This window comes from Vulpes vulpes, chromosome 8 (assembly GCF_048418805.1).
Source record: "Vulpes vulpes isolate BD-2025 chromosome 8, VulVul3, whole genome shotgun sequence".
Taxonomy (NCBI): Eukaryota; Metazoa; Chordata; class Mammalia; order Carnivora; family Canidae; genus Vulpes; species Vulpes vulpes.
The window spans coordinates 26,701,419-26,727,088 of NC_132787.1; the positions used below are offsets into that span (position 1 = coordinate 26,701,419).

The 25,670-nt window shown below is 35.2% G+C and overlaps 1 long non-coding RNA gene and 2 pseudogenes across 3 annotated transcripts in view; 2 read left to right on the forward strand and 1 right to left on the reverse strand.

Annotated features, from left to right (window-relative positions):
- The window catches only part of LOC112917240 (uncharacterized), a 442,839-nt gene that overhangs the window by 83,064 nt on the left and 334,105 nt on the right, over positions 1-25,670 (reverse strand). The gene's annotated exons all lie outside the window — the stretch shown is intronic.
- Positions 1,239-2,199, forward strand: LOC112917238 (nucleosome assembly protein 1-like 1 pseudogene; annotated as a pseudogene).
- LOC112917614 (U2 spliceosomal RNA) lies at positions 8,715-8,856 on the forward strand (annotated as a pseudogene).

Genomic DNA, 25,670 nt, shown 5'->3' on the forward strand with positions numbered 1-25,670 from the left:
CTCTCTCTCTCATGAATAAATAAATAAATAAAATCTTTAAAAAAAATAGAAAAAGTAAAATGAAATTTTAAATGTTTAAATTCTTAGCATGACTAGGGAATGGTAAAAGTTATATTTTTAACTAGATTATATTAACATATGCATATTGTAAACTCAACATAAACAGTAAAACCATAGTAATGCAATGTAAAACTAACAAGAGGTAGAGAAGGAAAAATAAAAAAAAAATTTATCAATCAAAAAGAAGAAAATAAAAGGAAGGAAAAAAGAACTTAGATGGAATGAATTTAAAAAAATAGATGGTAAATGTAAACTCAAATATATCAGTGATTAAATAAAAATAAATGAAATATTCCCATTATATGAAAAATGAAAAAGCAAAACCAAATACAAGTGCATGTCCTTATAAGATATAGGACACTGAAAGGCTAAAACAAAAGGCCAGTAAAAGATATGCTATACAAATATCAACTAAGAAAAGATGGTGTAGTCATGTTAATATAAATTTTAAGACAAAAACATGATTAAATAATGGGCACTATTCTTAATACTAAAGATATCACTCCAGTGACTAAATAAATAAATAAATAAATAAATCTAATAAGAAAGGGTGAAAAGATATGGACAAAAGAGACAGAATGAAAAGGAGAAACAAAATCATGATCTGTTTGGTAGGGTTTCCTTTGCTGTGATAGAACAAGCAAAGAAAATCAGTATGGAACACAGAAGACCTGAAGCTAATCTTTAGTCACAGAGCCACTTTATGATACATTCCATAGAGATTGTGCTAACTATTCTATTGCATTTCAAAGGGTTGTGTATTTGGTAACTTTTAAGGGCAGTATTTGGCGGGGGGGTGGGGAGGGGTGGGGAGGGGTGGGGGTGGTTGTGGCACAGAGGGAGAGAGAGAGCGAATCTTAAGCAGGCTCCACACCTAGCATAAGCCCCATGTAGGACTCCATTTCACCACCCCAAGATCATGCCCTGAGCCAAAATCAGGAGTCCGTGGCTTAACTGCCTGAGCCACCCAGGCGGTGTAAAGGGCAGTATTTTTTATCTATCAGTTAGGTTATATAGAAAACACTGCACTCCTTTTTTAGAGCTATCTGCTGCCAGTGCTGCCTCCTGCTGTTCCTGCCCCACCCTGATTCACTGCCTGCCCAGCTCCCCCTGCCTGCCACACGCCCCCTCCAAACTGGCTTGCCATGCTAGCCACTGATATTTGGAGTTCTTACAACATGGCAGATATGGACAACCTGCCTAGGGTAGTTAAAAGACGAGTGAATGCTCTCAAAAATCTTCAAGTTAAATGTGCACAGATAGAAGCCAAATTCTATGAGGAAGTTCATGATCTTGAAAGAAAATATGCTGTTCTCTATCTGATAAGTGATTTGAGATCACTAATGCAATTTATGAACCTATGGAAGAAGAATGTGAATGGAAACCAGATGAGGAGGACAAAATTTCAGAGGAGCTAAAAGAAAAAAGCCAAGCTTGAAGATGAGAAAAAGGATGAAGAAAAAGAAGACCCGCAAGGGAATTCCTGAATTTTGGTTGACTGTTTTTAAGAACGTTGACTTGCTCAGTGATATGGTACAGGAACATGAGGAACCTATTCTGAAGAACTTGAAAGATATTAAAGTGAAGTTCTCAGATGCTGCCCAGCCTATAAGTTTTGTCTTAGAATTTCACTTTGAACCCAATGAATATTTCACAAATGAAGTGTTGACAAAGACATATAGGATGAGGTCAGAACCAGATGATTTTGGTCCCTTTTCTTTTAATGGACCAGAAATTATGGGTTGTATAGGGTGCCAGATAGATTGGAAAAAAAGGAAAGAATGCCACTTTGAAAACCATTAAGAAACAGAAACATGAGGAACATGGGACAGTTTGTACTGTGACCAAAACAGTTTCCAATGATGCTTTCTTTAATTTTTTTGCCCCTCCTGACTTTCCTGAGATTGGAGATTTGGATGCTGCTGCTGAAGCTATCCTGGTTGCAGACTTTGAAATTGGTCACTTTTTACATGATCAGTATTTTACTTTACTGGAAAAGCCACTGGAGATGATGATGATGATTATGATGAAGAGGGTAAAGAAGCAGATGAGGAAGGAGAAGAAGAAGGAGATGAGGAAAATGATCCAGATTATGATTTAAAGAAGGATCAAAACCCAGGAGTGTGCAAGCAGCAGTGAAGCAGGATGTATGTGGCCTTGAGTATAACCTGCACTGTAATAGCCGACACACAACTCTTATTTACTTACAGCTTATGTTTTTGTATTTTCTTGGTAGACTCAGTATTTTTTTAGAGGAAAGGAATTGATAATTTTAGACCAATTTGTTCTACTTAGCATTTTCACTCTAGTTTTTCTCCAGATCTATTGATTGCACAAGTTCTTTCATGTATGTTCATTCATCACTACATGGTTTAGTTCTGTAGTAATCTGTATCATGTAACAAAGATTTTAGATTACAGTTATGAAAGTGAACAGACTTGTTAAACAGTTTTTTTGTTTTGCTAATTTTTTTCCTGAAGAACCAAAGTATTTTTTTAAGCTGGTAGTTCAATTGGATTTACGTTTGCTTACACTAGCTGTACCTTTCATTATTTTGTTATAGAAATGCAGTGACATAGACTAATATAATTCATCACTTAAAAAACAAAAGCAGAACTTTTTGAGATAAATATATGGTTAAGAATTTCCAGAAAGACCACAAGTGATAATTTAGATTATTAATGGATTTTTGTATTTTAGCTGATGTAGTTAAAAACCCAGTAAGGAAACAATAGTAAAGAAACCTAACTCATAGTGTGATTATTGGTTATTTTAGGGAGGTGAATAAAACCTATTTTCAGAAGTTAAGCCTCATTATTTTAACTGTACTTTTAAGTTTAACTTCCATTAACTAAGCATCTTTTCCTTATGGTAGTGTCTACCTTCTACTTCCCTGTAAGGGATGAATTTACATCATTTGAGAAGCCTATTTCAAGTTTTTTGTTGTTATTGTTTGCTTGCTTGCTTTTGTTTTTTCAGCCTAAGATAAAAATGTCAAATATAATTTTAGTTCTCACAAGATAATGGCTTAATTTTCTACTAATTCAGGTAGAAGCAGAGGCCTAGCTTGAATTAAGCTTTGTACCCAGTTTACCATATTACGGAAGAAAAGAATGTCAACTTTGGGAGACGTATTAATCTGTTAATCAAGAAAGTATAAGAAAGAAAGACCAAATCTTAAATGATGTATTTTTTTTAAAGAAAAATTTTAAAGTTTAAAATTTTTTCCTTTGATTAGGCTAGAAAGAAGGACCGAAGCCTCTATGTTTCATTCTATTCTTATTGCTTTTAAAGTATGAGTATGTCATTTACCCATGCTTTTGTTTACTATGTATTAAAATGGGTAGTATTGTTTACCTAACTACCTCACAGATATGTTAAGGAATATTAAGTTAAATTTTATGAAATGTCTATCTCATTAAAACCTCAAAAATTTGGATACATCTGTACCACAAAAAAAAAAAAAAGAAAGAAAACACTGCATTCAAAAATTGCCAAAATTTACTATACAATGAGCCATAAAGTTAGTTTTGACACTTTTTTTTTACAAATTAACTTTATTGAGGTATAATTTACATATATATATGATATATCCATTATATATATATATATACACATATATATATATAAGATATATCCATTTTACATGTACAGTTTGATGAGTTTTGACATTTACACTCGTGTTGCTTGCTATGGACACAACTAAGGTACTGTATATTTCCACTATACCAAACACTATACCAAACAACTGACTCCTTCATTCTACCTTGTAGTCAATCCTCTTCCCAATCCCAGGCTATTTTATTTAACCGCTAATAGACTTTCTGTTTGTTATATCATGTGGTGTCAAACATAAAAGGAAGTCTCTGGAGCCAGACTGCCTTGGTGAGAACTAGTTTTGTGACTGCCTAGAAATCATTAAAACTTTCTATCCCTCAGTTTTGTCATCTGTAAAAATGGAGATTATAATTATAGTAATTTCTTGTTAGGATTGTTATAAGGATTAGGTTAATGAATATAAAGTGCTTATAAATATGCCTAGAACATATCTTGTGTCTTTTAAGTATTAGCTGAGTTCCTAAAGACCCATCATTGCTCATGGGAATTTTGTTTAGAGACCTATTATATGAAGAAGGCATAATGATGGCATGAATCACTATTTTCTCTGTATATTATTTGCTATTCAGAATTTTAACAGAAAATCTATTTATGAAAGCAACTTCAATTGCTGAGCATATTAGAAAATTCAGCTGAAGATATAATGTTGCATCCTATTTCCTTTACAAAGGCAAAAATGTCTATTTTTTGAAGAATCAGGGTAATTTAAGAGAATATGTTTAATCAGAACAGAGAAAAATAGCTTGCATTATTTAACGCATTCTGTAACAAACAAAATCTCTATTTGTCTAAATAAATTAGGTGCCCATTAAGCAATAATAAGAGTAATATTATCTACTTCCAATTCTCACTCTTCATGCTCATTAGCAAATAAGAAGGCATCATTAATAGAGGGTACTCTTAAATCCCATCTTCAACACTCCAGTTTCCCTTGAGATCGTATAAATCTCTTACCTTTTAAATCCCATGCATAATTCATACCCTGGATAAGTGAATTAAGTATTTCAAGGAGGAAAAAGAATTCCAACTCCTTCTTTGTGAGTAGAAACTATTCACTCAAAAGTCTTTTTAAAATCAAATGCATATCTAAAACAAAACCAAGTATAAACAATGAATTTTTTTATAAAAGTAAATAAAATAATTAGTGGGTTATTTAGTTTTAACTGATTTCTAACAACCGTAGCCCCAGTTACAATTAACTAAATAAATTATGTCTAACTGATGTACATAAATATCTTCTGACAGCTTTATTTTCTATCTCCATGGTTCAGAGAAAGAATCTTAATTCATAATCAAGATAAACCATGAACCAAATTAAAGATCTTGATAAAAGTAGAAAATGTATAATTAGTATGGCCTATAAAGTATCAACAACAGCAGATCATGGTTTTAGTTGAGTATTTTAACCTGAAGGTTATTTTTTAAAAGATATCTATCAAGACATTAAATATATCAACATGTAAATTTATATTTATCATTTATTCCTATGTGTACAGAATAAGAAAAGATTTGAACAGAAAGGGAAATAAATAAGTAAACCAGAATTTTTTAAGCAAATGATCCTTAGGCTCAGATATCATAAAATTGACCATTCTACTTACTGTTTCACTTGGTATTACTACGATAGAATATCAATTAAAAACCATATTTCCCTTTAACTGTTTAAGAGTAAGGTAAAGGTCACTATGTAAGAAAATATATCTATGACCATCTTTATGCCAGAAAACATAAGGAAACTAAAAAGAAATGTTAGCACACCACAATATATGGGCTTTATTTGGTCCTTTTTCAAATAGACAAACTGGGGGGTGGGATGGGAGGAAGAAATGTGAATTAGATGTTTGGCAATCCTAGCAAATTACTATTTTTATAGTGTGATAATAGAATCATTAGAGAAATGAAATATTTACAGAAGAAACAATGTAATATCAGGGATCCAACCCAGCAGAGGTGGAGAGAAGATGAGTAGCTGACAGAAGAATTGATCAGTCACATATTGACAAGCGGTCAGGCTGACCAGAGTATACTGGGTTCATTATATATAATTCTCTCCTTTTGTATATGTCTGAAGTTTTCCATAATAAGAACCTTTTTAAGAAGATCTTCTAATGTCTGTCTTAAAGAAAATTGACATTAACTACATGAAAATAGAAAGACAATAAAAATATTTTGGATTAGATATGTGTAAGTATTCACCCTCTTCATATACAGTTCTTGGGCATTAACTCAAGTGTGAAATTAAACACACTGTGTGGGTTAATGCCTCTTCATTAAAAAATCTTGCATTCACTGAAACTAATATCACACTGTATGTCAATTAACTGGAATTTAAATAAAAACTTGAAAAAAAAGTAAATAAGAAATAATGCATTGAAAAAAACTAAGGTATGCAAGTGATACATCCCCTCAATTTACAATTGACAATTAAATTGTTTAAAATAGAAGGCAGGGAAAGTAGAAAAGCCTGTAAGCTCTCAGAACACACAAATATTACTCTGACTCTATCACTGACTTGTAACTAACTTTGTTCTCCTCAATTTTCTAATGTTGTCACCAGTTATTAGGTTTTTTTCTTTAGACTCTTTAAACACAGATCATTAAAAAAAAAAAAAAGTGTTGCTTTGTAGTGGATTGTGTCAAGTTAACCTGATGAAACTTCATGTCATGTGCTTCGTGTACAAACACCATTGTCTTGAGAGTCTGAGAATGTGCCTGAAAAAGAATGCGAATGATGACATCTGAAAAGCTTGAAAACTCTTCTGTAATGTTTGAGGTGACCATAGTAGGCCTATGTGTCCCAGCCTCCTGATAATCATGCCTATGAGTTTCAGGATTCTCAAGAATTTGAGAAATTATTTTTCCATTATCATGAAACCCCAGATTCTATACTTTGATGGCTAATTTTGAAAATTACACAATTGTTGTTTCAGATCCAGTCCAATTTTTGCTTCTAAGGGACCAGAACACTCATTTCCCTTCAAACACTTTGCTGTCTTAGGAGGGATAGTTGCATCTTGACAAAATTTATCACTATGAATTCAAGCTGTGCCTGTACAGTCACGAAACCCAAACAACCAGATAAAAAAGTGAAAAATCCAATGAATCCTTTGAATGTTTCTATAGGAGATTTATCTTAGTGGTAGTGGAAAATAATGTTTCAGTTGCATATATTTTTAAATACGAAACTAGAGCTCAAAAAAGAAAATTCTGATTTTTCTCTTGTGGTCTATTCAAGATAGGCAAATCGCAATAAAATAACTGGAATACTGATTGACTTTAGTATGAATAGACCTGAATAAGTATAAATATATCATATGGACAAAAAGCACAGAACTTTTTTAGTAAAGTAACTTTTTCCACTGCTTTTGTTTTTAGAGGAATTAGCTAACATCACTTTTATAGAAGTATTTCAAAACTAACATTTCCCTATGGTATCTCTTGGGATAATGATATCTTATTTAATGATAATGAGGTCCTGAATTGCCATAAATCCTTAATGTTAAATGCAACAAACAATATATTTGCTGGACATTATTTGAAAGCCTTTTATATAATTGCTTGAGTCATGTTAATAGCAAATGCCGCCGGACTGTTTTGCCAATAGAAGTCAATAACAATAGAAGAACTGGCAAGGGGATGTGAATTATAGTTTTTAATTCTGGCCTTGATAATACATGCTCCAAAAATCAATGAAGATTGTAGCAGTTCAGTTTCCAGTGATTAAGTAACTATTTAAATAAGATTAGTTGTAGTAAATAGGCAAAAATCCCCAAATCCCACAACACATGGAAGTCTAGGGCACCAACATAGCTTTAGACCTCCATCACTGGGTATGATAACATGCCATCCATTTTCTTAAGTGGTTTTATTAGCTTCACCTACTCATAATACTTAATATTTAATGGCAAGGGAGAATTCCCAACAATTAGCTCCTGGAAAGTAGCCAATCCACCCACATTAAATTTATATTTGCCCAACAGAGTTTCCAAGGCCAGGGTAGTAACAAAAATGAATAAGAAAGTGAAATTGCTCATAATAGGTATTATAGGCCCCTCAGCACAGAGTGGTCAGAACACTTCCTTTGACCCACCTGAATGCAGTCTCCCAACTGCACAAGAAAGCTAGCACCAGGGACGCCTGAGTGGCTCAGAGGCTGGGAGCCTGCCTTCAGCCCAGGGCGTGATCCTGGAGTCCCAGGACCGAGACCCACATCAGGCTCCCTGCATGGAGCCTGCTTCTCCCTCTGTCTGTGTCTCTGCCTCTCTCTCTGTGTCTCTCATGAATAAATAAATAAAATTTAAATAAAATGGTAAATAATAAAATAAAATAAAATAATAAAATAAAATAAAATGAAAGCTAGCACCAGCTGAGAAAGCACCAGCTGTCTGAACATGACAGTCAGAAATGAGTTCTTCCTTCTGATCCAAGAAAACAGAGAGATGAAATGGCTGCATCTTATGAATATATCGTAGGGATAACTAATAATGACTGTAGCCAGCATCCAAATATCTAAATATCACAGAAAGACTTGTATTTGCCTTGTCAGCCACTGACTCAGATTATGTGTGTGGATTTTTTTTTTAAGATTTTATTTATTTATTCATGAGGGGCAGGGGCAGAGAGGCAGAGACACAGGCAGAGGGAGAAGCAAGCTCCATGCAGGGAGCCTGATGTGGGACTCGATCCCTGGTCTCCAGGACCAGGCCCTGGGTTAAAGGTGGCGCTAAACTGCTGAGCCACCTGGGCTGCCCTATGTGTGTGGATTTATTTATTTGTTTGTTTGTTTGTTTAAGATTTTATCTATCTATTCATAAGAGACTCAAAGAGAGAGGCAGAGACAAAGGCAGAGGGAGAAGCAGGCTCCATGCAGGGAGCCCGATGTGGGACTCGATCCTGGGACTCCAGGATCACGCGCTGAGCGGAAAGCAGACACTCAACCGCTAGGCCACCCATGTGTGTGGATTTAAACTGATAAAAAGATATGTGTGTTAGTTAAGGCTCTGAAGTCAGATCGATGTTTGAATTCTAGCTCTGCCATTGCTTCTCAGCCTTTTGGCTAAGATCAAGTGTAGTATCGAGCTCTGCCATTTGCAGACTGTTAGAAATGAACCTTTCAAGTCTTAGTTTTAAGACTGGTAATATGAGAACAATAGTTTTTTCTTTAAGTTTTTATTTAAATTCCAGGGACGCCTGGGTGGCTCAGAGGTTGAGCATCTGCCTTTGGCTCAGGGCGTGATCCTGGGGTCTCGGATGGAGTCCCACATCGAGCTTCCTGTGAGGAGCCTGCTTCTCCCTCTCCCCATGTCTCTACCTCTTTCTCTCTGTGTCTCTCATGAATAAATAAGTAAAATCTTAATAATCAATAAATCAATAAATAAATTCCAGTTAACATACAGTGTTATAATAGTTTCAGGTGTGCAATATAGTGATTCAACACTTCTGTACAACACCTGGTGCTCATCACAGCAAGTGCTCTCCCAAATCCCCTTCACCTGTTTAACCCATCCCGCACCCACCTCCCCTCTGGTGACCAGCAGTTTGGAGAACAGTAGTTGTATCTCAATTATCAGTTGTTATAAGGGGCAAAATAGTATACAGCAAAATATATCGCTGTTTCTGAAAGTTCTCAATAATTATTAACTACTATTCATGGTACTGTAGTCAGTTGTGCACATGGTTTCCAGATTGAATAAAAACAAAGACACTCAATTAAATGTTAATTCGACATAAATAATGAATATTAGCATAGGTATGTCCCATGCAATATTTGGAACAAATTTATGCTAAAAAATTAGTCATTGTTTATCTGAACTTAAAATTTATCTGGGTACCCTGTACCTTACCTGGCAACCCTATGCCTGCATCAATGCAGTCAAGAAAATTCATTGATCTGTTACTTAGTCAAAACCTACTGGTAAGTAAGAGATCTAAGTCAGTCAAACAAAATGTGCACATTGAAGTTCCTGTTCATTATTTAAAGACATATTCCCTACATCTTTACTCAGTGTCTATGAGTCTCGAGTAAAATCTCAAGACTAAAAAGTTTATATTCTGATTAAGAGACGTTCCTCTTGGAGAGCTGCACCTATAAAAAAGCTCCAAGTGTCCTTGTGGAAAAGCTCCAGACCTTTGAAAGGAGCACTGACAAAAACAACTGCTGGCTACAAGGACTACGAGTCAGGCCTGTCTTCCCCAAGCCCCTGTGCTTTATCTTCTGCTTGGCTCCTGTCAGCTTGTGACCCCAGACTGAGCCATGGATTTTGGCTCTCCCACTGGTATCTCTTGTGCTACCCCAATATCTGGCCCCAGTCACGTCTCTGATTCTGATTCAAATACATGGACTGTGCTTTGGAATGTTGTCCATGTTTTCTCAGCATTTCCACCCCTGTTTTGTTCCTGGCTTGACTTTGCACCCACATCTCAGTGCCAATATCTTGCACAAGTCCATTTTGCTATGTTACCAATACAGGAACTGTTTTCAAAGCCCAAACAGATTAGACTCTACAAATTAGTGAAAGAGCCAGATATAACAGGAACACTGATAGCAGCAAGAAATTATGGTTAGCCACCTGACAGCAGTGATATGCTATAATAATAGTAAGCCATTGGTTAAGAGCTTACTGCAGCCAGTCACCTTGTTAGACACTTAGCAGCTTTGTCTCCTTTCATCCTCTTCAGAGTAGGCAATACTATACCCATTGTACAGATAAAGAAAATATCATACTGCTAATGTGTGTCAGAGCTGTAAATGAATACATCTAACTCTCTAAACCCCATGCTTTTGACCACAAAAGGCTATCTACTCAGTGAAAGAGAACATAAAAAAGGAAAAAAAAGTGTCATGAACCCACAAATGTAGTCTTGGACCACTAAATATAGATATAAATGGTGACCCTTTGTGTTTTGTTTTGTTAAAGATTTATTTATTCTATTTTAGAGAAAGAGAGAGATCAAGCTTGTGCACGTGTGTGTTGGGGGAGGACCAGAAAAAAAGAGAGTTTGAAGCAGACTCCACACCAAGTTCAGTGCCCGATGTGGGGCTCGACTTGGGGCTCAATCTCACAACCCTGAGATCATGACCTAAGCTGAAACAAAGATTTGGTTGCTTACCTGACTGGGCCACCCAGGCACCTCTAAACGGTGACCCTTTTAATTTTATCCCACTGAATAAAATTAGACTAGAATACTACAATGCATATGTTATATGTATTATGTTAGTGTAGCACTGTAATCTTGGGCCCAGATGGTTCCACTCAACCATGATGCAGGTCAATTCAGTATTTAGTTTTAGAAGGCAGAATCATCAGAAAAAAAAATTATTCAGAAAGACAGTTCAGTAAGGTGGATTGAACAAGTTTGAGTAAGGCAGTCAGAGGACCTGTGTTTCAATTCTGGCTTCATTCCTCCCTACTAGTTATAAGAACTTGACCAAGTTTCTTGACTTCTTTAGGCCTTGGATTCTTTTGGAAAATGATGGTGATAGAATCTATCTCATGGGTTGGGAGTGAGGATTAAATCAGAGCAAAAGGTGTGTTTAACTCAGTGACAGTCATACTACAATCTCTGAAAAATGTTAGCTTAAAAAAACACAAGGAGGGGTGCCTGAGTGTCTCAGTTAAGTGTCTGCCTTTGGCTCAGGTCATGATCCGAGGGTCCTAGAATCAAGCCCTGCATCAGGATCCCTCCTCAGCGGAGAGTCTGCTTCTCCCTCTCCCTTTGCCCTTCCCCCATTCATTCTATCTCTCAAATAAATGAATAAAATCTTCCAAAAAAAACCCCAACAAACCCACACAAGGAATATGCAACATTTTTTAGACTTTTGTCCAAAACAGTGAAAAGAAAAGAAAAAATAAGAGAAAAGCTATTTTTAAAAACAGCCAACCCTTAGCTAACTAGAAGAGTAAGTTATACTAAATGATCCATATGCTAAAGGTCCTTGATAGCAAAGCTGTGTGTCTGTGTATTTTTATATATGCGTATAGAACTACTGAAAACTCCAATCTTTCTTCAACTAATTTAAGATCCTAAAGAATCCTTATAGTGCTAGGAGGTTAGTCTTTTTAAAATCCAAGGAACTGCAACCTAAGTGTGGACACCTGTGCCCTTGTATCCACACTATGCCTCTATATCCCTATGTACTCTCACTCTCTATATAACTCTATATATCTGTATCTAGACCGATATCAGTATAGACCTATAGATATGGATATAGATATAGATACCTGATCCCTCTAGGCTACCCCTACATCTGTTTACTACAGATTTCCCTTCAGCAGGCACACAATAGAACAAGGAAAAAAATCTACTAGAGCCAACAGTATGACCCAGAAAGGAATTATGCCTAAAATATAATTAATTAATATAATACTTACATAGTATTATATTATATTATTATTATAATTAATATAATTAATTAAGATGTAATCACCTCCAACTTCAGAGCTTTTTTTAAGTGACAAATGCCAAAGAGTTAAACTATTTTTTTTAAATTTTTTTTATTTATTTATGATAGTCATACAGAGAGAGAGAGAGAGGCAGAGACACAGGCAGAGGGAGAAGCAGGCTCCATGCACCAGGAGCCTGATGTGGGATTCGATCCCGGGTCTCCAGGATCGCGCCCTGGGCCAAAGGCAGGCGCCAAACCGCTGCGCCACCCAGGGATCCCCAAAGAGTTAAAAATGGAAGAAAAGATAAAAGGTTTTATCTGGAACATTCTCCTTTGTGTGGCATTTTGGGAGTCGGCTGGTGTGGATTTGTGTGAGAGATGCTGCAAGTATGTGGGATGGCAGCTGTGATGGGCAGAACCAGCAGTGGACGTGGAGACAAAAGTTTTGGATTGTAATCTAGTTCCACCATGCCCAGGCCAATCCTCATCAAATCTCAGAGGTTCAGTTGCCTCATCTGCAAAATACGACTGATGCCACCTATATCAGGGGACTGTTGCTATAATAAAGATTTTGTGTACTAAAGCTCTTAACATGGTATCTGGCACATTTATTGTAGGCACCTAAATATTAAATGGTATGGTTGAAAAAGGTTCAACTCCACCTTTGCTCTTCTAGAAAGAGTTAGTAAAAGCAGGATGACTGCTCCTGAAGGACTTGGCTAGTAGTTTCAAAAAGGGATTGAAGAAACCTCTCCAAAAAGTTTACAAGTTTTCATTATGAAAGGAAATAAATACCAATTCAATGTTTGGGAACTTATAGATTCAAACCTCTTGACACTCTTCTCTAGTTTAAACCAACTGCTGAGTAAATTATCAAAGTATTAAGGTCATAGAAAATTTTTCCAATACAGCTTTTTTAAAGTGTGTGTAGAAATGAAGCTACTTGGTACCACTAGTTTTTACACTTAAAAATGGTTAAGACAAATTATATGTTTATATGTATTTTGCCATATTGACAAAAATGGGGGAGAAAAATGTCTGAATGATGGGGAAACTTAGGAAGGGCTATTATAATTCTATATACATGAAAAACATTTTTTTTCTTATTTTTCTTCTGTTTAATACATTTAAATTGAAAGCCTTAAAAAAATCATAAGACCAAAAGTACTTTATTAAAAACTTTTTGGTTTGAGTAATAATGTATGAGAAGGGTGGAGAGGGTCAGAGTACAAACTGATAATTCTATACATGGATGATTCCAGAACACCTGCCTAAAATATCACAGGATTAAAACTTCTGCAACAGAGTAGAACACTGAAGTGAATTTGCCAAATAGCATTATGTCAACCTGGCTCAAGTAGTTTTCTGAATGCCCAAATGCTCTGGGCATTTTTATTCATTGCACAGGTATTACATGAAACTATGTAAGATTCTAAAGGCTTATCCGGTGCTTTAGTGATCCTCCATTAGTGATTTGAAAGTATGCATGTATCTAATCTAATCAATTGTAAAGATTCTCTACTCCATTAAATTAAAATGTAGGGGAAAAAATTTAATGCAACTTTTCGCTTTTGTATATTATTATACAGCTACTATTTATACAGTTGATCCTTGGACAATGTAGGTTTGAACTCTGCAGTTCTACTTACATGCAAATTTTTTACAGTACAGAGGTATAAATGTATTTTCTCTTCCTTGTGAATTTTTAAATAGCATTTTCTTTTCTCTAGTTCACTTGTCAGAATACAGTATATAATATGTATTATATTATAATATTATTATTAATATACAAAATATGTTTTAATTGACTATTTATGTTATCAGGACAGTTTCCAGTCAACAGTAGGCTATTGACTATTGACTTAATTGACCATTGACTTAATTATTATTAGTTAAGTTTTTGGAAAGTCAAAGTTATACATGGATTTTCAACTGCACAGGGGTCAGAGCCCCTAACCTTCATGTTGTTCAAGGGTCAGCTGTTAGGTTTTTGTGTATAATTCTCTACTGTGTCTCTTTCATTTAATATAACGGGATAGTTTTCAATGGTGTTTACAAAAACACCATAATTATCACTTTGAACAGTTATATATGCTTCCTTTGTTGATACACGATGATCTGCATTATTATTTTCCTATATTTGAGTGTTTGAGTAGTTTCCAACCTGAAACTGTTAATAAGTAAATAAATGCTGCAATAAATATATTCTTCTATATACTTTTGTTTTTTATATTAATTCTATAGGACAAACTTAGTCAAAATATTTGTCTATGTTATACATATTCTCAAATTGTCTTCCAAAATGGTCATATCAATTACATTCTGCCATAAGACATTAGAATTGTTACTGTTTTCATTTATCTTGTTGACTTAAACAGTAAATAAATACTGTTTTGTTCTTTTAATTTGATTTTCTTTGATTACTAAGTATGGGGTTAAAATCCAACTTAGGTTATAAATTAGACAAAAAGCAGACACATTCTCTAAATAGTAGATAAGCAAGAAATAAGTGAGTCACCTTTTCTTTACCTATTCTTCTAGGGTTAAGAGATTTCACTTTCCAGACTTAAATATTTTTAAATTCTGCTTTATATCTTTCATAAAATACTTATGCAAATGATATGAAATTAGGTATATTTACTATTGACAGTAACACAATTCGTTAGGCATAAGGAGAAAGAGATTATCACTTGTATGTTATTTATTTAAAGCTGGACAGAGATTAAAATTATATATGAGACACTTAAAATTACATATGAGACACTGACTCTTAAACATTTTTGCATGATGGAGAACTTTGGGAATCTGGCAAAAGCTGTATTTCTTTTTCTTTACAAAATTTGACAAACTGTAGGAGACTGACGATTCCCATGAAAGGCATCTATGAACTCAAACCGAAAATGCCCCAATATAGTATCTTCATCCTTAATGGAACTTTTAGTTCTAGCCGGGTACATGACTGCCCAGAATAAAGACTCCCAGTTTGAACCATAGCATAGCATATGATTTAATACTGGTCAGTGGGATATAAACAAAGTATGATGGACATATTCTGTAAAGTGAGTGGGCATGCCCTTCTCCCCTGCTCTTCCTTCCACTGCCTATAATAAATATCTGACGACTGGAGTTAAAGGATTCTCCCTGGCCCATGAGTTGGTAGCCACTATAGAATGCAGCAGAATGATGATGTAAAAGAAGACACGGTTCCTGAAGATTGTGGAGTCATTCCACAAACCCTACACTGTTATTCCTGTACTTCATTTTATGTTAATGAAATAAAGCTCTATTTTGTTTAAGCCACTGTTAATTTGGATTTTCTGACACTCGCTGTTAAACCTAATCAATACAGACTTATAAGTTTACAATGAATAAATGGAAGAGTAATTTTCTGAATTTCTCCAGCCATTTAAGCTTCTAGAAGATGTCATCTTGCCATTTTAACCTGCCAGTTTTAACAACAAATCTTGTGCAACTTAAAATGTTCTCTAGGGGCACCTGGGTGGCTTAGTTGGTTAAGTGTCCAACTCTTGATTTTTGGCTTAGGTCATGATCTCAGGGTTGTGAGATCAAGGCCCACATCGGGTTCAGTGTTGGGCATGAAGCCTGCTTAAGATTCCCTTTCTCTCTCCCTCTGCCTCTCCCCCTTCTTAAAAAAGTTCTCTAAAGATAATCTAGAACTGCCAAATCCAGTTTAAAAACTAATTAATTATAACAATTTTGACTATATTTCTGTTTAGAGACACTATTAAGCGTGAGATTACTTAATTAGTACCCTGAACATATTAAATTGCTTATATCTGACCCTGTTTCCTACAAGAAAATTGCAATTTAATACATTGACCTGCTCTACAGATAATCTGAAAGAGTTTGCAAGCACTCTAGCCTGCATGTTAGTAGTCACGAGCATCCTTTCTTCCTTGAGGGCCAACTGAATTTAAAAATGAAAATATTCACAGTTCATGTTTTAAAAATTAGTCTTGTGTGTGTGTGTGTTTTAATAAGGGAAATGCAATCTTTGAAACTGCACTTAATTCTGCTACTTAAGGTTTTTTTAATTTTGCACTAAAATTTCAAAAATTGCATAATCCACTTCCAGCACAATACTTGCTTATAAATTTGTGGTTTTTAAGCACATTTTGCTTAAGATTTGGAGTACCAAATACTAAGGAGTGTTTTTAGACTGGAGAGAAAAATTGACTTGAATCCCACCATAAGCTAGTTAACGAAAGGAATGAAATAACAACAAACATAAGAAGATCTCTAGGTTCTGGGGAAGCAGAGGAGAGGCTCGACCATTTCAAGCTAGGTCTGAGAGGACTGCAGGGGAAGGCAGAGTGGCTATCGTAACACACCACGTGAATACGTGACATTTATTTGCTTTTCTTCACTGATTGTATAAAACATTCTTCCTACAACATTTCCTCAAGGGAAAGAGGTTGACACCTTCATTACAGTTTTATGTCTTTCTCACTTTCGTTAAATGTGAGTTTTGGATGCCCAAGAATGTAGCTTATAAAACAGAAAATTTACTCAGAGGTCTTTGGTTTTCAGCACCAATGCTTGATTAATTAGGGCTATAAGTACATATTTTACACAAAATATTCTATTCACAATTTAGCAAATTTTAACAACTTTATGGGGTCTTTAAACAATGTTTTGTTTCCATTAAAAACCTAAACATCTTCAAATCTGTGAAGAGGAGCAGAATACATCACTCCAAAGTATGCCTCTTTGGCATATGGATTGTTATTTTAAACTGGTTATTTTTAAGAAATAATTTTACAGAGTTTGTAAGAGACATTTACATTTAAAAGGGAAATCTCCATTTGTAAGGGTATCTTCCTCTCTGTATTGGAAGAGAAGGATGACTCTCTAGAAACTCTTATCAATGCAGAAGGTATTCAGACTTAATATGCAATACAACTTTATGGTTGTTAATTTTGTTTTTCCTGATAACCTCCCATTATTGGCTTTGTCCACCTACTCATCTCCATTTTTTGTCTTTAACTGGAGATAATATTTAAGGTGGTGGCTTGGGTCATTTCAGTAGTTACTTTCCTGGGCATGTACTGGGGAGGCATATATGTTATATATAGTATTTTTGCTGGTTTTTATCCTATTAATCTCTCTTTTTATTAAAGGAGTTTCAGCCAAGAACCTAGTAGGGTGGAAGGAAAATTATTTTTCCTCTTTCACCTCTGTATCTATAAATTAAATATATTCTACTTCTTTCTTAAGTGCTTCATTTATCTGACTGATGAGTCTCCTCAGGTATTTAAGAACTTTTTATAAAGCTAATGAGAAAGCTTTAAAGTATGTTTCATTATATGCATTATGTTTTAAAAGTAATTGATCTTAATGGACTTCTGTATTCTTTTCATATATTTCTCTTCTCTTAGTCCCAAAAGCTTTCACAGATTTCAAAATGACATCCAGTTGATCTATTTGATATGTTATTATGAGAATTAAATGAGTTAATCTATGTAAAGTCCTTATATCAGTGCCTGTTCCAGAGGAAGCTCAATATTATCTCAAATGCTTTATCTGACTAATCAGTCGCAATTTCCAGTGTCATTCTCCTGCCAACAATTTGTCCCAACAGTGGTCATAGGTGTGGTTCCTATCATGGTTCCAAATGCTAAACCCCTGGCAGCAGACTAAGAATCAGTCAGCCTTAGAGAAGCACATAAGATTTCACAGGCCCAGTAAGATGGGACTATTCAGAGTGGGGGCTATTTTCTCTGTGCACATGTATGGATGAGTGAGAGAGATTTTAGTTTATCAATTTTAATATTCTGTTTCATTTTCCTAAATTGGATCACAGGCTGCACACTTTGTTAAATGGAGTGGTCCCTAATTTTCTTATCAAAACTCCTAACAAGTTTGAATCTCTTCTCCCTTAACTATTCCTCCATACACACACACCACCAAAGAGAATAAAAACTTAATCTATTTTTTAAGGCCAGAAAGGATTTAATGGACATAGTTTGCTGGGGGATAAAATTCTATTGAGAAAGAAATAAAAGATAAATAGGGACAAGTACTCTCTTGGTTCTCCTTTCAGGCTGCTTCCCAAGGCAGTACTTTTTTCTTTCCTGGGGTTACCTCCACTAATCCTTATAAAGTTTTGCAGTGAGGTACTGCAATAGGAAAGAGAAAAGAATATACACTGGGAGGAGAGAGGTTCAGCCTGCTTTATTACAGTGGTTTCCAAAAGCAGCTGCTTATCAGAATCAGTTATAGAGCTTTAAAAAAAAAAAACAGATTTCCAAGCTCTCCCTTCGATGTACTGAATTGAAATCTTCTAGACCATCTGTGGTAGTACTTGGGGGTTGTTACATCACTAGATGTGTACTAGATCACAGCTCTAGTTAACCACCAGGGCAGGAGACCAGGACAGGATTTGGTACCAACTTTGATATCAATTACTTCAGGAAATTGCCTCTTTAAATTTATTCTGGATGATGTAAACTATGAAGAATACTTGATTCTTCAAATATTTCATCTATCACAATGACAAATGTATATTGATATACCTTGACTACCTACATAGTAGTGTGTCATTAATTTAAAGGGGTCATAATTACATTAAGTTGAAAGGACTTATAAATTTTTACCTATTTTCAATTTAATAGGAAAACAGCATGCAGAAATAGTGTGAGAGAATTAGAATTTAAACTTAGACCATATTTCTCTATGAAGTTATAGCCCTAATTCAAAGACGTAAATTCATAAGAAAAATGTAACAACCCCGTAGAACACTGGACAAAGTATAAAATCTTCTGTCAGTCACTATTATAATCCTTAAATAAATGACGTGGAGAGACATGAAAGTTGTGAAAGCCTGGAAGAATATTCACCAAACTGGTTTCCTCCAGAAGCATGCAGGGTCTAAATGTTGGCATCATGGGCAAGAGGAGGGGAAGGTAATGTGCATGCTGATCAAAGGATGGACTGTTGTTTTTTACTATATACACTTCTGTAATGCTTGACCTTTTTTTAATAATTAGACTGTACTGTTCTTGAGTTGCAAAAAACAAAAATATTAAAAAATTGATTTGAATAAGAAGAAAATAAGGGTTTAAACTTTGGATTGAATTCTCAAATATATCATGGGGGACAAAATATGTGAGAAGGGAAGTAGAAAGGGACACAAAAGTCAAAAAAGAAATAGAATGATTTTAGACACATTTACTGTTACCCATACTAATTATTTTGGAATCTTCCCTTAATAGAAATTCCAACATTTGCATGTTAATAATATTATAATAATATCATAAGTATGATATATAATGATATATACGAAATATCATTTTATGGTTTACAAAATACCATTAATAGTATAGTGAGTTGAACAGTCGCCCCTCCCCCTTAAAGATATGTCCATGTAATAATTCCTAGAACCTGTGAGTGCTATGTGGAAAAAGTATCTTTGCAGGTGTAACTAAATTAAGGATCTTCAGATGAGGATATCATCCTGAAATATTCACTCACTTGCTAAATCCAATGACAAATGTCCTTATAAAAGAAAGGCAGAAGGAGATTTGAGACAGACAGAAGAGGTGGCAATGTGACTACAGAGGCAAAGAGTGATGCAGCCCCAAATCAGGAATGTCATCAGAGACAAGGAATGGATTCTCTCCTAGAGTGCTCCAGAGGGAGTGCAGCCCTACCAGCAGGTTGATTTAAGACTTCCCATCTCCAGAAGTTTAAGAGAATACATTTTTCTTTTTTAAGCCACCCAGTTTGTGGCCATTTGTTACTGCTGCCACAGGAAACTAATACACATAGCTTATAGATCACTTTGGCTTTGTTTTTTCTAACAACCCTTTAAGGCACCTAGAGTCAAATGTTATTTTCTAATTCTTCTCAAACTTTCCCCAAAATAGGAGGGAACAGTTCCCAAATCATGTATGCTATGAGGCCAGTACCATCTCAATCCAAAACCCACACAAAGACATAAGAAACCAGAGACCAATATAACTTATGAATGTAAATATAAAAGGTCTCAACAAAACACTGGGAAACCATATACAGCAGTATGTAAAAAGGATAATAGAACATGACCCAGTATTATTTATCCCAGGAATGCAAGACTGGTTCAACATATGTAAAGCAATCACTATAATAAACCACATTAATAGAATTAAAGGAAAAAAAAAAAAACATGATCATTTCAATAGGCACAGAAAAAGCATTAGACAAAATCCCACACCTTTTCATGACATAAGCACTCAGTAAACTAGGAATAGAAAGGAACTTCCTCAATCTGCCATCTGTGAAAAATCCACATCTAATATTATACTTAATGATGGATAACTGAAGACCTTCCCTACCTAAGATTGAGAACAAGATGAGATGTCTGCTTTCATTATTTTTATTCAGTATTGTACTAGAAGTTCTAGCCAGGTCAATTAGACAATAAAATGAAATCAAATACATCCATATTAAAATGGAAGAAGTAAGAGTCTCTTTTTGCAGATGACATCATCTTATACACAAAAAATTCTAAGGAATTCACAAAAGAAAATGTTTATCAAAAGGTTCACCAAGTTTGCAGGTTATAAGCAGATATATAAAAATCAGTTGCATTTCTATATACTGGTAGAAATTACCCAAAATGAAATTAATAAAACAATTCCATTTACAATAGACTCAAAAATGATAAAATACTTAGGAATTAATATAACAAATAAAGTGCAAGAACTGTACACTGAAAGCTACAAAACATTGTTTGAAAAAAATTTTAAAGGGATCCCTGGGTGGCGCAGCGGTTTGGCGCCTGCCTTTGGCCCAGGGCGCGATCCTGGAGACCCGGGATCGAATCCCACATCGGGCTCCCGGTGCATGGAGCCTGCTTCTCCCTCTGCCTGTGTCTCTGCCTCTCTCTCTCTCTCTCTCTCTCTCTCTCTCTCTCTCTCTGTGACTATCATAAATAAATAAAAATTTAAAAAAAAATAAATAAAAAAGAAAAAAATTTTAAAGATCTGAATAAATAAAAATATACTCCATGCATATAGTTTGGAAAATGATATTGTTAAGATGGCAATACTTTACATATTGATCTACAATTTCAATGCAATTCTTATAAAAATTCTCCCTTTTTTGCAGAAATTATCACGTTGATCCTAAAATTTATGAGGAAATGCAAGGGTCTCAAAATAGCCAAAACAATCTTGAGAAAGAACAAAGTTGGAGAATTCACACTTTATAATTTCAAAACTTACTATAAAGCTACAATATATCATGGTACTGGCATAAAGATAGACATATAGATCAATGAAACAGAAGGGAGAGTCCAGAAATAAACCCTTACATCTATGGTCGAATAGATTTTCAATAAGGGTGCCAAGATAATTTAAGGGGGAAAGTATAGTCTTTTCAGCAAATGTTGCTAAGACTATCAGATAGCCACATGCAAAAGAATGAATTTGATACCCTAAACTCACACCATATACTAAAATTAATTCAAAATGGGTTAATGACCTAAATGCTAGAGATAAAACTTATAAAAGAAAGCACAGCACAAAATCTTTATGGTATTGGATTAGGCAATGGTTTCTTAGATATGACACCCAAAGGAAAAAAGAAAAAACAGATAAATCAGACTTTACAAAAATTAAGAACATTTGTGCATTAGAGAACACTATCAAAAAGTGAAATACAATCCACAGAATGGGAGAAATTACTGCAAATCTGAATAAGGATTTAATGTCCAGAATATATAAATACCTATACAATTCAACAATAAAAAGACAACCCATTTGTATGAAATGTCCAGAATAGGCAAATCCAGAGAGGCAAAAAGTAGATTAATGGTTGCCACAGGCTGGTGAGGAAGGAGAAAAGGGAGAGACTGCCATTAATGAGTATGAAGTTTCTTTTTTGGCTGATGAAAATGTTCCGGAATTAGATTATGGTGATGGTTGTACAACCTTGTGAATATACTACAACCACTGAAATGTACATTTTAAGATGGTGAGTTTTAGGATATGTGAATTAGATCTCAATAAATCATCTCAACAAATAAAATAAAAGCTAAATCTTTATTCCATTACAATGCCTAGGATTAAAAAATTAAGCCCTTTTCCCAAATCATTAAGATGGTCATGAAATTCATCAGGAATTTCTAGAACAAGATGGCTTTTCTGCTCTGAGACATCTGAGATCTCACTTGGAAGGCTCCAAGGGGCTGAAATCATCTGTAGACACCTTTAGTCACATGTCTGGTAGAGGACGTTTGGCTGTGGGCCGAGACCTTTGCTGGGAGTGTTGACTAGAACACTTTCTTATGGCCTGGCCACATAGCCTGGGCTTTCTCAGAGCATGGTGGCCAAGTTCCAAGAACAAGTGTCCTAACAGAGAGGGAAGTAGAGCCAGGTGGAAGCAGTTTCACCTTTAATGACCTAGTCTCACAGAAGTCACTCAGTTACTTCTAGCGCTTCTATTCCTTAGAAGGGAGTGACTGAGACTAGCCCATCCACATTCAGTGGTGGTGGGCCAGGGGAGGGGTGGGGGCATGGTAGGGTGGATACAGAACTTACTTCGTGTTGAGAAAATATCAATGTCACACTGTAAGCAAACCACAGGTATAAGATATATTGGAAAATAAAATCTGCCACACTCATTGATAATAATACCCCCCAAAAAAGTCTAATCTATTCAAAGTCAATTTTGTAAAAGAGCAACTCTGAGAGTCCGTATAGAAGCCACTAGACTTAAGCAAAAACAATATTAAATAATTTCTCCAACAACAGGATAATGAATTAACAGGCATTTAAAAACTGTATTCTGAGCACTTTTTCTGTGTGTATTGGTTACACATTGAATCACTTATCCAGTTATTTGTTCCTTAGAAGTTTATTATTGCCAAGTGATCTTTTAGGCTCTAGAATGCATGAGTGGGCAAGGAAAGACATATGGCACCTAGCCCTAGCAGGAAGGAATAATTACAACAGAATCACATAAACGTGATAAAAGGGGAAATGTAGTATTGCAGGATCACAGCTTAGTGTCTGCTCAGACTACCCATATGTCGAAATAGCCATGGGGTGATTTGTGGTTTTTAAGCATTTACAATAAACAACATGATCCAGAAAGAACATATTAGTTGCTGGAAAGGAAATCCCTCCACAAACGAAAGAAGATAGATAGCACAGAAAGACTTAGGCAATTTAAATAATTAACTAGAAAGTAAAACAGGATAATTCAGTGGCAGAACTTACATTTCCTTATCCTCCCAACCTCCCTTCCCAGTCTCTAGTCCCCAAAACCACCACCACCAGAGTAACCTGGTGGGATAGAGTCAGTAATTTAGACAATTATGCAACAAGTTTCAGCAACTTTTTAAATCCTCAGGACTCTGAACATATTGGACTTTTCTTTAATGATTCACATAATAATTTAAATTTTTTCACATCACTCCACCCATGTCCATAGAATTAACATTTCTATTAACTCTGTCACCCTTCACTGTGTTTAATCAAAGTACAGAAAATATAGTTTAACTTTAACCAGTCAGTTCTAGAATCTTACATATTCTGTAATCACACTGATGTTAAGCTGGCATTGTCCTTAGAATGCTGAATGGAACTAGGGTTTTTTCCCCCAAAGCCTTCATTATTTGAGATAACATAACATGCAAGTAGTGACAAAAAAAAAAAAAAAAGTGAAAAAAAAATAGCTTTACACGGTTGAAATTGGATCCATCTTTCAAGTTACATAAAGGCAACAGGACACTAACCAGTTCACCCAGGGAACAGAACCAATAGCTGTCAAGTTTTCCTGCCCAAGATAGTTGGTCCCTGGAAAAGGAGCTTGAGTTGTGTGATACGCCAGCTGGGAAGAAGTGACTCTTGAACACAAGAGTATAAAACAACTGCAACCAAGCAGGCAGTTTAGTTTGACTATGAAAACACAGAATTATATGTGATTTTCAGTGTACCTAAAATCCCTTAGGGTAGATAAACATTTACTTTCCAAAAGTGAGAAAACTAGTATAGACAAAGCCTTTCTGGAAACTCATCTGTTTACTTAAAAATTAAGTGTAGATTTATTCCCGCTGTCTAGAATTCAGTTTCACCCTCTCCTGCCCCATCCTCTCTGCACTCTCCATTTCTCCAATCCCATGTCAGCTCTCTATATTGCATATTTTTAGCTCATGTATTTGCAGTTCAACATAATCTTCATGAGGGCAGGGACTGTGTCCTACTGTCATCTACTGTTATCTGACTTTTGGTGGGCATCTGAAGAATGATGGAAGAAGGAGGGGGAGTGGGAGGAGAAAAGAATTGTTTAGATTCAGTACTCTGACTTTAATAGGAACTAGGAAGACAGTCTCATTCTCTTTCACATATTTTTTCCCTGAACTATATGCAAAACTAATGTCTAATTTACAAAGAATATGCAACACATTTAAACCTTGTTGCCATTTGTTGGTGCTTCTGAGAAGTACTAGCAGGATTACATTTTGAGATTCTTCTTACAGATTCCTGTCTTCTCTGCATTTCCTCTGGATTTGTTATGTGGGGAGTTAAACATAATTAAGAGGAAAGCACAAAACCGCCCATCCATCCTACTACAATCTTTCTGAGAACTCCAGTTAACATTTTAATTGTACCATCTTTGTTTTTTTTTTTAATTTTTATTTATTTATGATAGTCATCAGAGAGAGAGAGAGAGGCAGAGACATAGGCAGAGGGAGAAGCAGGCTCCATGCACCGGGAGCCCGACGTGGGATTCGATCCCGGGTCTCCAGGATCGCGCCCTGGGCCAAAGGCAGGCGCCAAACCGCTGCGCCCACAGGGATCCCCACCTTATAACTTTTTAAAGACTTGAAGCCAGTACATGTATTCAGGCTGAATTCTGATAGTAGCCATCACCTGGGAAAATATTCTGGTTCTGGTCCCAAGTTTGCTGGTTTCAAAGCACCACTGCAAAACCTATCTATCTAACCCACCTCTGCCTCAAGTGGAAAAGCCAATCTGTAATCAAAAGATTCATTAAAAGATACTATTGATGATTTTACAATAGAGAATGGATAACAAGTTATTGGTGAAAGTGCTTTTCATTGTCATTATTCCCTGAGGTTGTTCCAAGGGCACAATTTTAAAATCCATGTCACTATGAGAAAAGTTATATATCTATAAAATATTTAGATTCTAGGAGAATCTATTCTAGCTAGTAAATATAAGACTAAAACGGTTTCAAATTTTTCACCCACAATTTGTTTATGAATAACCTAAGGAAAGACAGCCTATTAAACTTCCCCAAAGCAGTATCATAATATGTGGCTTTTAAAAATAAGCCATTGTTAAATAAAATATGGATAATATTAGTTGTTCTATTTTACTGATTCCTAAATCTGATTTCGAATCTTCTTAGGGAGATCTGACACATAATACTTTCTAAATCTTGTTATTCCATGAATTGAAATCCAAAATAGAATTGAAAACAAACAAACAAACAAAAAACAACAACAACAACAACAACAACAAAAAACAAAATAGAATTGAGCTCAAATATTTGATATGACTTTTATGGTAATATATTCCAAACAAAGGCAAAATGATAACAACTACCATAAAGATTAACAATCATCATACAC